Below are 13,718 nucleotides of genomic sequence, written 5' to 3'. Positions count from 1 at the left end.
AGTGGGTGGGTAGGGGAACAGAGGTGGGGGGAGGGGTATGGGAATCTTTCGGGATAGCATTTGAAATGTAAATAAAGAAAATAATAATAATAAAAAAAAAAAAAGAAGTTTAAAATATCTTTTTATTATATTTATTTCCCACACCCAGTTTCTGTCAGATCCCATCTCCCTACTTACTCATCTTTATGTTGTATTTTTTTCTTTTTTAAGTTTATTTATTTTATGTATTATGAGTACACTGTAGCTGTCTTCAGAAGCACCAGAAGAGGGCATTTATTCCCATTATGGAGGGTTGTGAGTCACCATGTGGTTGCTGGGAATTGAACTCAGGACTTCTGTAAGAGCAGTCAATGCTCTTGACTGCTGAGCCATATCTCCAGCCCCATGATGTATTTCTTAAAAAGAAAAAGTCAAAAAAAAAAAAAAAAAATAGAAACCAAGCCAAAACCTAAACCATGGAGTCCAGTTTGTGTTGACCTGTTCCTGATCGGAGGATCTTCCCTGGAATGCGCTTGCTATACTGAGAGTACCACTCCATTAAAGAAAATCAATTTTTCCTCTTCCAGCAGCTGTCACTTGCCAATAGCTCTTTGGCTAGGTGTGGGATTTCATGCCTCCTTCCTGTTCTAGGCGCTGTGATTTTGTCTGCCTTGAGTTTGTGCAGGCCTTGTTTTGTCACTGTCTCTATGACTTCTTATATGCATCTGCCCTTAAAAATTACTCTTGGTGTGTGTGTGTGTGTGTGTGTGTGTGTGTGTGTGTGTGACCGTGTGTCCCACACAGTGTGCCTGTGGATGTTAGAGGACAGTCTGTGGAGTTGGTTCTCTCCTCTTTTACATGGGTTCTAGGAACTGAGCTCGGGTTGTCAGGTGTGCATGCTTAAATGATTTATTGACTTCTTACCTGAAGGCTAGTGAAAGTTTTACACTATCATAGTCGAGAGAATTTTGATCACTGAGTGTTTATAATCTAAAGGAGGTTGACTGTAAGTACCAAGACACAAAACAAAGAGCCTTAAAAATGAAGTATGAAATATAAACATTGAATTGGGAATTTAAAGAAAAATCATTATTTTTCACATTTCTATTTTACTATTTCTAAAATTGGTAAATATCTTATAGCCTGGTGCCACCTTGAATGTGAGGAAAAGTATATATATTTGAGAATAACAAAGCCTTTAGGTCTTATTGGATGAGACATTTGACTGAGTAGTAAGAATTTTAAGATAAAGCATTCAAACATGATTTCTGTGGTGTTCTAGAAAACAGGTTACATTTGGTGACTGACAGGACTCAAGAATGATATAAGAGGTAGTTTGAATTTAGTTTGTGAGAGACTAAGGGCTTTGAAAAGGACAAAGTATAGTATATTTAATTAAGACTTTGAGTTTCTTGATCTGTGTTTGAAAACAAAAGGCTGCATTAGAAGAGGAATTAAGGGAGGGGACTTTGTCTTTTAAAGTAATTGGTCTTTTAACTGACAGAAAAGAAGTTGAAGTGGAGCTGACAAAATTGGTTATTTAATTTTAGAGTGGAATGGCTAGTTACAAGATAAGGAATCCAGGTCTAGTAGCATGGATGAGCAGGACTGGCAGCTGTTGTCGGAGACCAGTCTTCTGGAGTAGGGAAGTGAGTTTGCTCTTTGTGAGTGATGTGTGTTTCTGTCATACATAGAATAGAAGTAGAGAAATTCAGGTAGAGAGGACAGAAGAGTACACAAGGCTGGCGTCAGAGATGTAGGGGCATGTATAGATCATTTGAATTCTTTTCAAGGAATTATATTTAGCCAGGCAGTGGAGGCGCACGCCATTAATTCCAGCACCTGGGAGGCAGAGGCAGGTAGATTTCTGAGTTCGTGGCCAGCCTGGTCTACAGAGTGAGTTCCAGAACAGTCAGGGCGACACAGAGAAACCCTGTCTCAAAAAACAAAAACAAAAAAAGGAATTATATTCATAAAAGGAAATAAAGAATATTATAAAGTTGAATAAAGCTGTTTAATAGTTTGAAATAAGCTTCACATAACAAATATCTACTCAATTTAAAAGTCTATAATACTATACCTTCCAGATATTTATGGCTTTGTATAAGTTAACTGTAGTTTTAAAATAATTTTACTCTTCCTGTAAACATTATAGCACCTTTTTGTGTTTATGTAAAAAGTCATTAAAATTTGGTAGTGATTGCATCGAATCTTTACGTCACTTTGGATCTTAGGAACAAAAAGACACCTCTAATCTCAAAGGGGAATAAGTAGGTTGTTTATTCTGGAGCCAAATATGAGTGACCATGGTTGGTGAACACAGTTATCTCAAGTTTCATATTCAGATATGATAACAGTGTGATGTAATTGTTATAGTAATAGAACAAAGAAAAGCCGTAAGTTAAGGTACTTTGCAAATGTATTGATGGGAACATTGCAAGGTAGGGAAATCTCTGCTCTGATCATGTGATGCTGTCTGAAACCTCTTAGCCTTTTGGTTGGTGGGTGCTAGTTAATACACCTTAAAAGGTTTTTACCTGTTATTATCAAGGATGTTAGCTCAGAGACAGAGAAGGACAAGGAATGGCTATTAAACAGGCTTAAGATCGCCCACAATAAGTCAGGCACGGTGGCATACACCTTTAATGCCAACACTTGAGAGGCAAAGGCAAATGGATCTCTGTGAATTTGAGGCTAGCCTGTTCTACAAAAGAAAAAAAAAAGGCATGGAGGGGTACCCAAAATAAATTATAATTATATGAGTAGACTATTAGGCAACGACCTGCAGCAGTACAACCTCTCCACAGTTATTGTAGTTCTAACTAGTTAATGTCTTATAGAAGTTTAAATGTTAATTGTGTTTTTTTGCAGGGTTTGTTTGTTTGTTTTTGTTTTGTTTTGTTTGTTCTCACTGCCTGTGAACATCTTTCCACTTATGTAGGTCTTTCATTTCTTTGAACAAGCTTGTAGTTTATCAGTGTTTAAGTCTTAATCATTCTTGTTTAGACTTGTTCCTAGTTATGTTATTCTTTGGGTTTTGGTGAAAGTAGAATTGCCTTGATTTCCATTTTGGGTCATTTATTCCAGATGGGATTAGAGGTAATTTTTCTGTGTTTATATCATACACTGTAACTTTACAGAAATGTTCTGGTGTAGTTCATTTATTATCAATTCTTTATGGTTTTCTAGATATAGGTTCGTTTTATCAAATAAAAAGTTTTACTTTAGGGTGATATTTATTAGTGTGTATGTGTGTGTCCTTTATCATGGTCTCTAGAGTTGCGAGTTAGTTTTTTGAGTGTTCTGCCCCTCCCCGTTTCTGTTTTAATAAAAGAGTATTTGAGTATTGTCAGATGAATTTTATGCAACAGTTGATACTGTTATATTTGTTTTTTCTTCTATTAACATTTACTACATTGGTCTTATGTTGAATATCTTTGTGTGCCTGAAATAATTCCTACTTGGTCATGGTACATAATCCCTTTAGTATGTCATTAGATTTTGTTAGTTAAACCTTTTTAAAGGTTTTTGAGACAGGGTCTCACGAGGCCTAGGTTGGTCTAGAATGACCAGCTGGGGATAACCGTCACTTCTGGTTTTTCTGCCTCTGTCTCTTAGCACTGTAACTGTAGGTATGTGTTACACAGACTGACTTAGATAGTGCTTGTGGTCAAACCCAGGGCTTTATATATGCTAGTCCAGTACTGTATGTAATCAGTCTGAGCTATGTTCCCAGCTACAGTGCTGCCTTTACAGAATGAACTATGGAAGGTTTTTTTTTTTCCCTTCTTCAAAATTTGAGAGAAATTAGAAAGAAAATGGTCTGGCGTCTATGAATGTTCATTAGAAGTCACTAATGAAGTCACTTATCTTGGATTTTTCTTTCTTGGATTTTTCTGTCTTGGAGATATTAAATTACTGATTTGAATTTTTAAGAATTTCTATATAAGTTACTTTGGGTAAACGCTGTGTTTCTAAGGATTTGTTGATTCATATTTGTTGTCTAGCCTGCTGCCAATTACTCATAATTTTCTCTTGGAATCCATCTTATTTCTATAAGATTGATTGTAATATTTTCACTTTCAGTTCGCCCCCCACCCCACTCCTACCCCCAATAAAAATCTGTCTTAGGGTTTGTCAATTTTATTCATCCTTTTGATGAACCAGCTTTGGATTTTGTTGATTCTCTTTGTTGATCTTTAATTTTTTAATTTTCATCTTTTCCTTCTTCTGACAGACACCTTTGAGTAAACTTAAACTAGCTTGTCTTTTAACCTTAAAGGTAAGTTATTGATTTGAAATTTTGTATATTACAAGTAGTTATGACATCTATGAGAACAACTGCATACCATGATTTTGGCATTTTTGTATTCGCTTTCTGTTTATCTCTAACTTCTAATTTCCTTTGTGATTTTTTTTCCTTTGGCCAACTGGATGACTTGTTTCATTTCCACACATTTGTCTAATTTCTAATTTTCCTTCCGTTATTGAAGATAGGTTATTCCTCTGTAGCCAGAACAGATGCTGTGTATGAGTTCAGCCTTTCTAAGTTATTGAGACATAATTTGTGGTAAACATATGGTCTTCTCATAATAGACTTTCTTGGAGAATTTTCTCTGTATGCCTGAGGTGAATGTATATTTTTGTGTTGTGTTTTGTGTTCACTTTCATGTATTTCACTTTATATAAAAATGTGTGTATATATATGTGTGTATGTGTGTGTATGTGTATACATATTTAGCACATATATAGGTGAGTTCTTGTTGAATTATATTATTACTTGTTTGTTCTTATACTGTTTCTTCATCCTCTTCCAAATTTATTCTTGAGCCTTGGGAAGAGGGTGATGTTTTATTGTTTATTATTATGATGATGATGATGTAGTTTTGCACCTGTCTAGTTGTGGGTCTCTATAAATTGCCATCTACTGCAAATAGAAGCTTCTCAGATGAGAGTTGAGGGATGACACGATCTAATGGTCATTAGCAGCCCATTTAATCTATGCCCATTTATCAGAGTAGTACTGGTAGGTTCGCTCCTAGGGCCTATGACTTGTTCTTGGCCAAATTAGAAAACAGGTATAGATTTGATTTTATGGAGCAGGACTTAAATTCAATCAGAAATTAGATGATTACTCCCATGATTCATGTTACAGGACAAATGTCAAATGGGCACGTCTTGCTAGTCCAGGCATTGCTATAACTTACAGAATTTAAAGTTGGGTTTAACTGATGATTACTTTTTTTTAATCAGTAGTTTGCATAGTTCTTTATAGAAGTACTTTAAAAGCTAGCCAGTAGGGATGAACCTTGCAGGTCTTAAGTCCTAGGGTCTTATTGTCAGCTTCTGTAGGGTAGCCAAGAATAGTGGTAGTAGCCTGTAATATTTGAAGATCCAAGAGACCTAATTGTCCCACAATTCCAAAAGAAATATTTCATTTCTGGCATTGTGGTTTTTATTTGTCAGCCTTTGCTGTCTAGTAAGGGTGTTGCTAGTGTGCCCAGGAAGCATGGTGGCACACAGGTAGACATGGTACTGGAGGAACTGAGAGTTGTATAGCCAGATCTGTAGGCAGCAGGAGGAGAGAGACATTAGGCCTGGCTTGAGTATTTGAAATCCCAAAACCCAACCCCAGTAACACACTTCCTCCAGCAAGGCCACACCCATTCTAACAAGGCCAAATCTCCTAATCACTGTCAATTAGCAACACTCCCTAATAATCATTCAAATATATGAACCTATGTGGGCTAATCCTGTTCAAATCACCACATCCCACTTCCTGGCCTTCATAGACTTGTAACGATATAATAATGAAAAAATGTATTCAGTACAACTTTAAAAGTCCCTGTAGTCTATCACAGTCTCAAAATTGTTTAAAAGTCCAAAGTTGAAATCCTCTTAGGAGACTCATGGTAATCTCTTAACTGTAATCTCTTGTAAAATCAAAATGAAAAGCTGGTCACATACTTCCAGCATACAGTGGCACCGGATATATATTAACATTGCAAGGCAGAGAAAAAGGAGCAGAGTGAGGAAATACAGGACCAAAGCAAGACCTAAAAATAGCTGGGCAAATTCTAGACTATTCATTTCCATGTCTGATGTCAAAGCACTCTTCAGTTCTCCAACTCCTTTCAGCTCTGTTGACTACAGGGTAGCCAGATGTTTACTACCTCGTGCATTCTTTTTTCTTCCATCCTTCTCTCCCCTTTCTTCCACTCTTTCACCCCCATAACACTAGCTAGAGAAAAATGCATACAAAGAAAAGGAGGTAGCATCATTGTTAGAGTACTTCCTGCGGATCAGGGCAGTTCCTTGGGGCAAGTTTGATCTTCACTGCCAGGGTATCTAGCTTCTTCTTTTTCTTCATTGCACATGACTGCTTAAAATTGACTAACAACAACCAACAGCAACCAACTAACTACATACACTGCCTCTCAGGGGCAGTATTAATCCTGCCAATCCATGCATATGGGGCTGCCTTTCACGGTCCTACAGGAGAGGAGGGAGGTCTTTCCATCATTTGGTATATTTTCAGATTTTTTTTTTTTCTGGTCTTTAATAAGAGTTTTTTAGTTCAACAAGTCTTTTGTTAGATTTATTCCAAAAATGACTGACTGACTTTCTTCTTTTTTGGAGATGATCATGAATGGTATTGCTTCCTTGATTTTTTTTTTTTTTGGGGGGGGGGGTTAGGTGTTTTTGTCACTTGTATATAGGAGAGCTGCTGATTTTTGTTAATTTGTATTCTGCTACTTTGTTAAATACAGTTATCAGTTATTGGAGTTTTCTGATGTAATCTTTAGGGTCTTGTATGTATAGACTCATATCATCTGCAAATAAGGATACTTTGACTTCTTACTTCCGACTTGTGTCCCCTTTATTGTAGTCACTTGTCTTATTGCTCTAGCTAAGACCACAGGTACTGTGCTGAACAGGAATGGGAAAATGGATATCCTTATCTTATTCCTGATTTTAGTAGAAATGATCTTCTTTGTTTAGGATAATGTTGGTTGTGGGATTGCTGTCTGTTGCCTTTATTGTATTGAGTTATTCCTGTATCCATAGTCTTTCCAAGCTCTTTATTATGAATTGGGTTTTATCAAAGGTCTTTTCTGCATCTAATGAGATGATCATGTTTTAAGTACCTTAGTCTGTTTATGTGATAGATTATATTTATCGATTTAGATATGGTAAACTATCCCTGGACCTCTGGGCTGAAACTGACTTGATCAAGATAGATATTCTTTTACAAGTATTTATTGAGAATTTTTATCAATGTTTATCAGAGATTGTTGCCTTTCAGTTTTTGGGATACGGGTATTGTCTGATTTTGGTATCAGGGCAGTAGGGATTTGGGTATGTTCTTTAGCTTTTCTGTTTTTTTTTTTTTTTTTTCAATAGTTTCAGAAGTATTGGTATTAGTTTCTCTTTGAAGCTCTGACAGAATTCTGTACTATTTGTTTTTGAGTTGGAAGAGTTTTAATTACAGGTTATATCTCACTGGCTGTTATAGATCTATTTATAGTATTTATTTCATTTTTATTTAACTTTAGTAGGTTATATATATCTAGAAATTCATTCATTTATTTCCCCTTGAATTTCTCTTTTGGTGAAATATAGACTATTACATTACATTTTTAGGATTTTCTGAATTTTCTCACTGTCAGATGTAATGTCTCCTTTTTCATCTGTTTTATTAATTATCTCTTTGATAGCTTATCTAACAATTTGTCACTTTGTTAATCTTTCCAAAGTACCAATTCTTAGTTTCATTAATTTTTTTTTATTGTTTTTGGTTGTTGTTTCTATTTCATGAATTTGAGTCTTGATTTTGATTATCTCTTCCTATCTACTTAAAAAAAAAAACATTTTTATTGATTCTTTGTGATTTCCACACCATGCACCCCAGTGCTGATCATCTCCTCATCCCTTGGTGTCTGCCCTCTGCCTTTGCAACCTACCCACCCCTCAAAGAAAACAAAAAATAAAAATAATACCAAAATTTTCTTGCTGTGGAATCTGCAGTGTGTCATGCCATGTGTTGCACTATACACTATTATCCACATAAATTTACTTTCAAATGTTCATTGCAATGAATCATTGGTCTGTGTCGGGAACCCTGGCTGCTGTATACTATCAGTACTGGATCCTCAGTGGGACTTGTCTTTGACAATCCTGTTTGTTACCCTGTGTCATAGAGATCGTTATCCTTTGGATTTGCAGGACCATCCCCCTTCACATGGTCCAGTGGTTCATAGATGAGGTAGATGTTGGGGTGGGTCAGCTCATCCCTAGATCTGGGATTTGGTGTTAGCTGAGTTGGTCAGCCTGCTAGGCCTCCCACACCCAGGCTACCAGGGACAGCTCCCCAGCACTGCCTTAGCTGACTTACTCAAGTGCAGCTGCCAGGAAAGGGCAGGGCTAGCTCTCCTACTTTCATGCCCTGAGCTGACTCACCCATGCCACACTACCAGGGCCAGCTCTACTGTGCTGCCTAGGTGAGGTGCAGTGCACTTTCTTCTGAGTGCTGCAGCCATCAAGGGATGCGACCTGCTCTCCTACCTGCCACAGGTGTCAAGGGATGAGGAGGGCATCTGTCCTGTGCCCATATCACAGCATGGTAGGAGGTATAGGCCTGCTTTCCTGAGTGCTGCAGCCATGGGGGGGGGGCATACTTGCACACTGTAGTGGTGGCAGGTGGGTCATATAGCTTGATGTCTTTCACCCACTAGTACCTCAGGTGGGCCCCTTGCTAGCTAGTTTCTTAAACAGGCTGAGCATCCAGAATCTCGATGTCCAGTAGCAGCTCCCATGCAGGTGCCAACCCATAGCTTTCTGCTCTCCGCACCTGTCTGCTGTGCATGCATACCAGCTCCACTTTGACCATCAGCTGCTGCCATGTGCAGCCGCTCCTCCTCACCTTTGAGTTCCTGGTGCCACATCTCTTGCTAACTACTTTTAAGATTGTTCATACCCCCTCCCCAAGGGCCTTTAGCTGCCTTGGTAGGCTATTAATTTGAGATCTCTTGAGCATTTTGATGTAGGAACATTGTTCTCTTTTGACTACTTTCATTGTGTTATAGAGATTTTGATGTTACATTTTTATTTTCTAATATGAATTTTAACATTCCTTTTTTCACCTTTCCCTTCACTCACTTGGATGTAGTCACACATCATTTAGTGTTCTTGTGTTTGTGTACTTTCTGTCTTTTGTTGCTGAGGTCCAGCTTTCATTCATGGTGGTCAGATAGAAGGTAGGATATCATTTCTGTTTTCCTGTATTTATTGAGATTTGCTTTGTAGATCAGGCTAGCCTTGAACTCACAGAGATTCCCTATGCCTCTGCCTCTCAAGTACTGTGATTAAAGTCGTGTACCACTATTGCCTAATTTACAAAGTAGATTTGTTTTTACTGGCTTTTAAAAATACACCTTTGGTTTTGGTCAGTGCTCCTTGCTTACCTCCTTACCTGCACTGCATTCCTCTTTGAGCTTTTCTAGAGAACCTTGTCATGTGCACACCTCCTGTTAACCTGGGTTGCTTTCTCTTTGGGTTGTATGAAAGAAACTCTTGGATGTGCATACAGCAAATGTGTTCAAGATCATTTTGTAAAACATTGTACCAAGCAAGTATCTGGCACCACTCAAATGCATATCAGTTAGAGATAGAGTGGGTGAATTGTGGCATACTCATACACTGATATGTTATTTAACAGTGCAGTGAATGATCTCTAGGTTCAGATGTCCACATCCATCACTTTTAAAACAGAATATTTATTTAAAAAAAAGTGTTTCTTAACTAAACCACATGGGAGTGTCCACCACATTAATTGGGAAACTTCAATATTGGTAACAGCTAAATGTAAGTTTATATATATATGGCGTGAAAAATAAAATGCCATTAAATTCAATATGGTGTTGATTAGCTGTGTGTATATGGGGCAGGATAGATTTGGGGAGGAACACAGAAGTAGAAGATATTGGAGATGCTTTATCATTTTAATCTTACACTTACATTATTTTATTATTTATGATTTCTTAATATATGTTTAAAACTTTTGGGAAATGTATTTGTTATAAAAATACTTTAGGTAGAAATAAAATTCTTAGGACCAAATCCTTACCACTTATAAGAAGGAAATACCTCTAGTCTTGAATGCAGTGCTCTGTCTAGATCTCACTCTCTCAGACTCAGACCTCAGTGCTGTTGTGATAGTTTCATCCCTAGATGAACTTAGTAGTGCTAAGGATATTATAATAGAGTTTTACTTAAGTAATTCCTGATGGAATGAATAAATAAATGTAGACATTCTTTCCCTCATCTTTCCTTTTTATACTGTTAAGCCAGTAATGTATCAAGGTTACTTTTTAAATTGTTTTTGCATCCAGGGTCTTCAGGATTCCTGGATTTCAGGACCCTGTATACCTTTGTTTCCAGGTAGATTTTTTTCCCTCAGTTTATTCTTCTTGATTCCTTATTAATCTTTCTAAAACATGTCTTTGGTCATTTCCCCAAGAAACTTCTATGATTCCTTAGACTAGAGTATTGGGGGAACTCTTGAGACTGGGTACCATGCATCTATAATTTGATTTTCACCATGACCCATACTTACTATTCATTCTGTCAGGGGACAGATCTGTGAGGGGACAGACCTGTTTCCTTTTGGCTTTTTTGCTTCCGGAACATGAGAGATATGTAGAGCAGGTGTGCTGGGATGTTCTTATTGTTCACACTGTCCTCAGATTCTCCCCAGCCCCCCTTTTAAATTTGGAATACTATCAGGGTAACTATATTTTTGTATTTTATTTTTGGTGTTAATGATAGTGACATATTGTTTCCTATCTTTGTGGTGTTCCTTTTAGTTTGTAATCTGCCTTAGTCATCTAGTCTGGTTATGGTTTCAGTAACTGAGAGTGAAATTGTTAATCATTTCAGTGTGCCAGAGCATCATACATAGTTATGTGACTGGGTGCCTGTATCAGAAACCCCAAAAGAATTGGTTATGTAATTTGAGAACTTTTATTAGAAAACAGCAGCAGACATTTCACAGAACTAATTAACAGGATTGTTAGTTGATGGTTTTTTGTGAGTACTGGAATGTAGTGATTACATAGTTTAGATCTGTTTTTTTTTTTTGTTTTTTGTTTTGTTTGTTTTGTTTTGGTGTGTGTGTGTGTGTGTGTGTGTGTGTGTGTGTGTGTGTGTGGCAGAAGGTGAGAAAGGCTTGGAGTGTGTGCTTAGGTCACCATTTTGATTTAGTTCGAATCCATTTTTAAGGTCAGATTGAATACTTCACAGATTCTTTGATAGGATCACTGGTAGGCATTTTTATTGTAAATGTCTAATTGTTTATTTGTTTTCTGCTTTCTTATTTAGAGGTCAGCATTAAAAGTGAAAATTGTACTATAAGTGATGACATCATTCAACATACTTCAGTCAGTTATTTTAACAGTTTGGTCTTGAAAGCTTTAACAGGAAATATAGATGAAGCATTATAATCCTGAGTCTTCTGAGAAGAAAAGGTTTTAAGAAGACTGAAATAATTCAGTATATTATTATTAATAGCATGGATTCTCAAAAATATATGTGTGTATGTGAAAGGGAGGGAAAAAAGGAGGAAGAGAGGGAGAGAGGGAGGGAGAGGAAGGGAAGGGAATATTATATTACTTACTGAAGTTTAGCGGATTATTTTTTTATTACCACCTCCATTACACTTGATCTCAAATACCTTCTAGTGGTAGTTTCCCTTTGGATAATTAGGGGAGATTTATTTCTTTAGAGAAACAATCAGCATAGATTATCAAGTTTTGTTAAAGATGATTGGAAATAGGAAATATTATATGATGGTTGAAATGTATGTTGGTAGAGATACTTAGTGAAAAATTGGGCAGTATCCAGGTAAGTAGAAAGTACACTTTCCCCATTCTTTCTAGAGACATTAGGGCAGTGGTGCTCAAAACGACTATTTTACAACTAGGCTACGTTTAGCAGTATCTGGAGATGTTTTTGTTTGTTATACAGGGTAAGTATTATTGATCAATACTAGACAGAGGTAAATGATATTGCTAAACTTCCTATCTATAATAAGCCACAAACATAAGCATTACTTATTCCCAAATATAGCTTCTTTGGTGAGAAGCTTACTGCTTTGAGAAACTACATTCTCTGGGATACAAATTGGAAAGGAAGAAGTCAAAATATCACTATTTGCAGATGGTATGATAGTATATATAAGTGACCCTAAAAATTCCACCAAAGAACTCCTAAACCTGATAAACAGCTTCAGTGCAGTAGCTGGATATAAAATTAACTCAAACAAATCAGTGGCCTTNCTCTACACNNAGGANANACNGGNTGAGAAAGNAATTAGGGAAACAACACCCTTCACAATAGTNACAAATAATATAAAATACCTTGGTGTGACTCTAACTAAGGAACTGAAAGATCTATATGATAAGAACTTCAAGTCTCTGAAGAAAGAAATTGAAGAAGATGTCAGAAGATGGGAAGATCTCCCATGCTCACGGATTGGCAGGATCAATATAGTAAAAATGGCTATCTTGCCAAAAGCAATCTACAGATTCAATGCAATCCCCATCAAAATTCCAACTCAATTTTTCACTGAGTTAGAAAGGGCAATTTGCAAATTCATCTGGAATAACAAAAAACCCAGGATAGCAAAAACTATTCTCAACAATAAAAGAACCTCTGGGGGAATCACCATGCCTGACCTTAAGCTGTACTACATAGCAATTGTGATAAAAGCTGCATGGTACTGGTACAGCAATGGACAGGTAGGTCAATGGAATAGAATTGAAGACCCAGAAATGAACCTACACACCTATGGTTACTTGATCTTTGACAAAGGAGCTAAAACCATCCAGTGGAAAAAAGACAGCCTTTTCAACAAATAGTGTTGGCACAACTGGCAGTTATCATTTAGAAGAATGTGAATTGATCTATTCCTATCTCCTTGTAGAAAGCTTAAGTCTAAGTGGATCAAGGAACTCCACATAAAACCAGAGACACTGAAATTGATAGAGGAGAACGTGGGGAAAAACCTCATAGATATGGGCATAGGGGAAAAATTCCTGAACAGAACAGCAATGGCTTGTGCTGTAAGATTGAGAATCGACAAATGGGACTTCATAAAATTGCAAAGCTTCTGTAAGGCAAAAGACACTGTCGATAAGACAAAAAGGCCACCAACAGATTGGGAAAGGATTTTTTACCAATCTTAAATTTGATAGGGAACTAATATCCAATATATACAACGAAGTCAAGAAGCTGGACTCCAGAAAATCAACCCCATAAAAAGGTGGGGAGCAGAACTAAACAAAGAATTCTCAACTGAGGAATACCGAACAGATTAGAAGCACCTGAAAAAATGTTCAACATCCTTAATCATCAGGGAAATGCAAATCAAAACAACCCTGAGATTCCATTTCATACCAGTCAGAATGGCTAAGATAAAAAACTCAGGTGACAGCAGATGCTGGTGAGGATGTGGAGAAAGAGGAACACTCCTCCATTGCTAGTGAGATTGCAAGCTTGTACAACCACTCTGGAAATCAGTCTGGCGGTTCCTCAGAAAATTGGACATATTACAACCTGAGGACCCAGCTATGCCACTCCTGGCCATGTACCCAAGGACATATGCTCCACTATATTTATAGCATCCTTATTTATAATAGCCAGAAGCTGGAAAGAACCCAGATGTCCCTCAACAGAAGAAT

General features: G+C 37.1%; 1 protein-coding gene across 3 annotated transcripts in view; it reads left to right on the top strand.

Annotated features, from left to right (window-relative positions):
- Positions 1-13,718, top strand: part of Tbc1d5 (TBC1 domain family member 5) — a 429,267-nt gene that overhangs the window by 10,779 nt on the left and 404,770 nt on the right. The window contains exon 2 of one of the 3 annotated variants that reach the window (XM_029531230.1): positions 4,217-4,261. The exons of the other annotated variants lie outside the window; for them this stretch is intronic. The gene's annotated coding sequence lies outside the window, so the exon portion shown is untranslated. The remainder of the gene's footprint in view (positions 1-4,216; positions 4,262-13,718) is intronic. 3 annotated transcript variants of the gene reach the window in all.

The sequence above is a fragment of the Mus pahari genome, chromosome 18 (genome assembly GCF_900095145.1).
Source record: "Mus pahari chromosome 18, PAHARI_EIJ_v1.1, whole genome shotgun sequence".
Lineage (NCBI taxonomy): Eukaryota > Metazoa > Chordata > Mammalia > Rodentia > Muridae > Mus > Mus pahari.
Note: the sequence above shows the minus strand (reverse complement) of the source record. Positions and strands in the feature narration are given on the sequence as shown.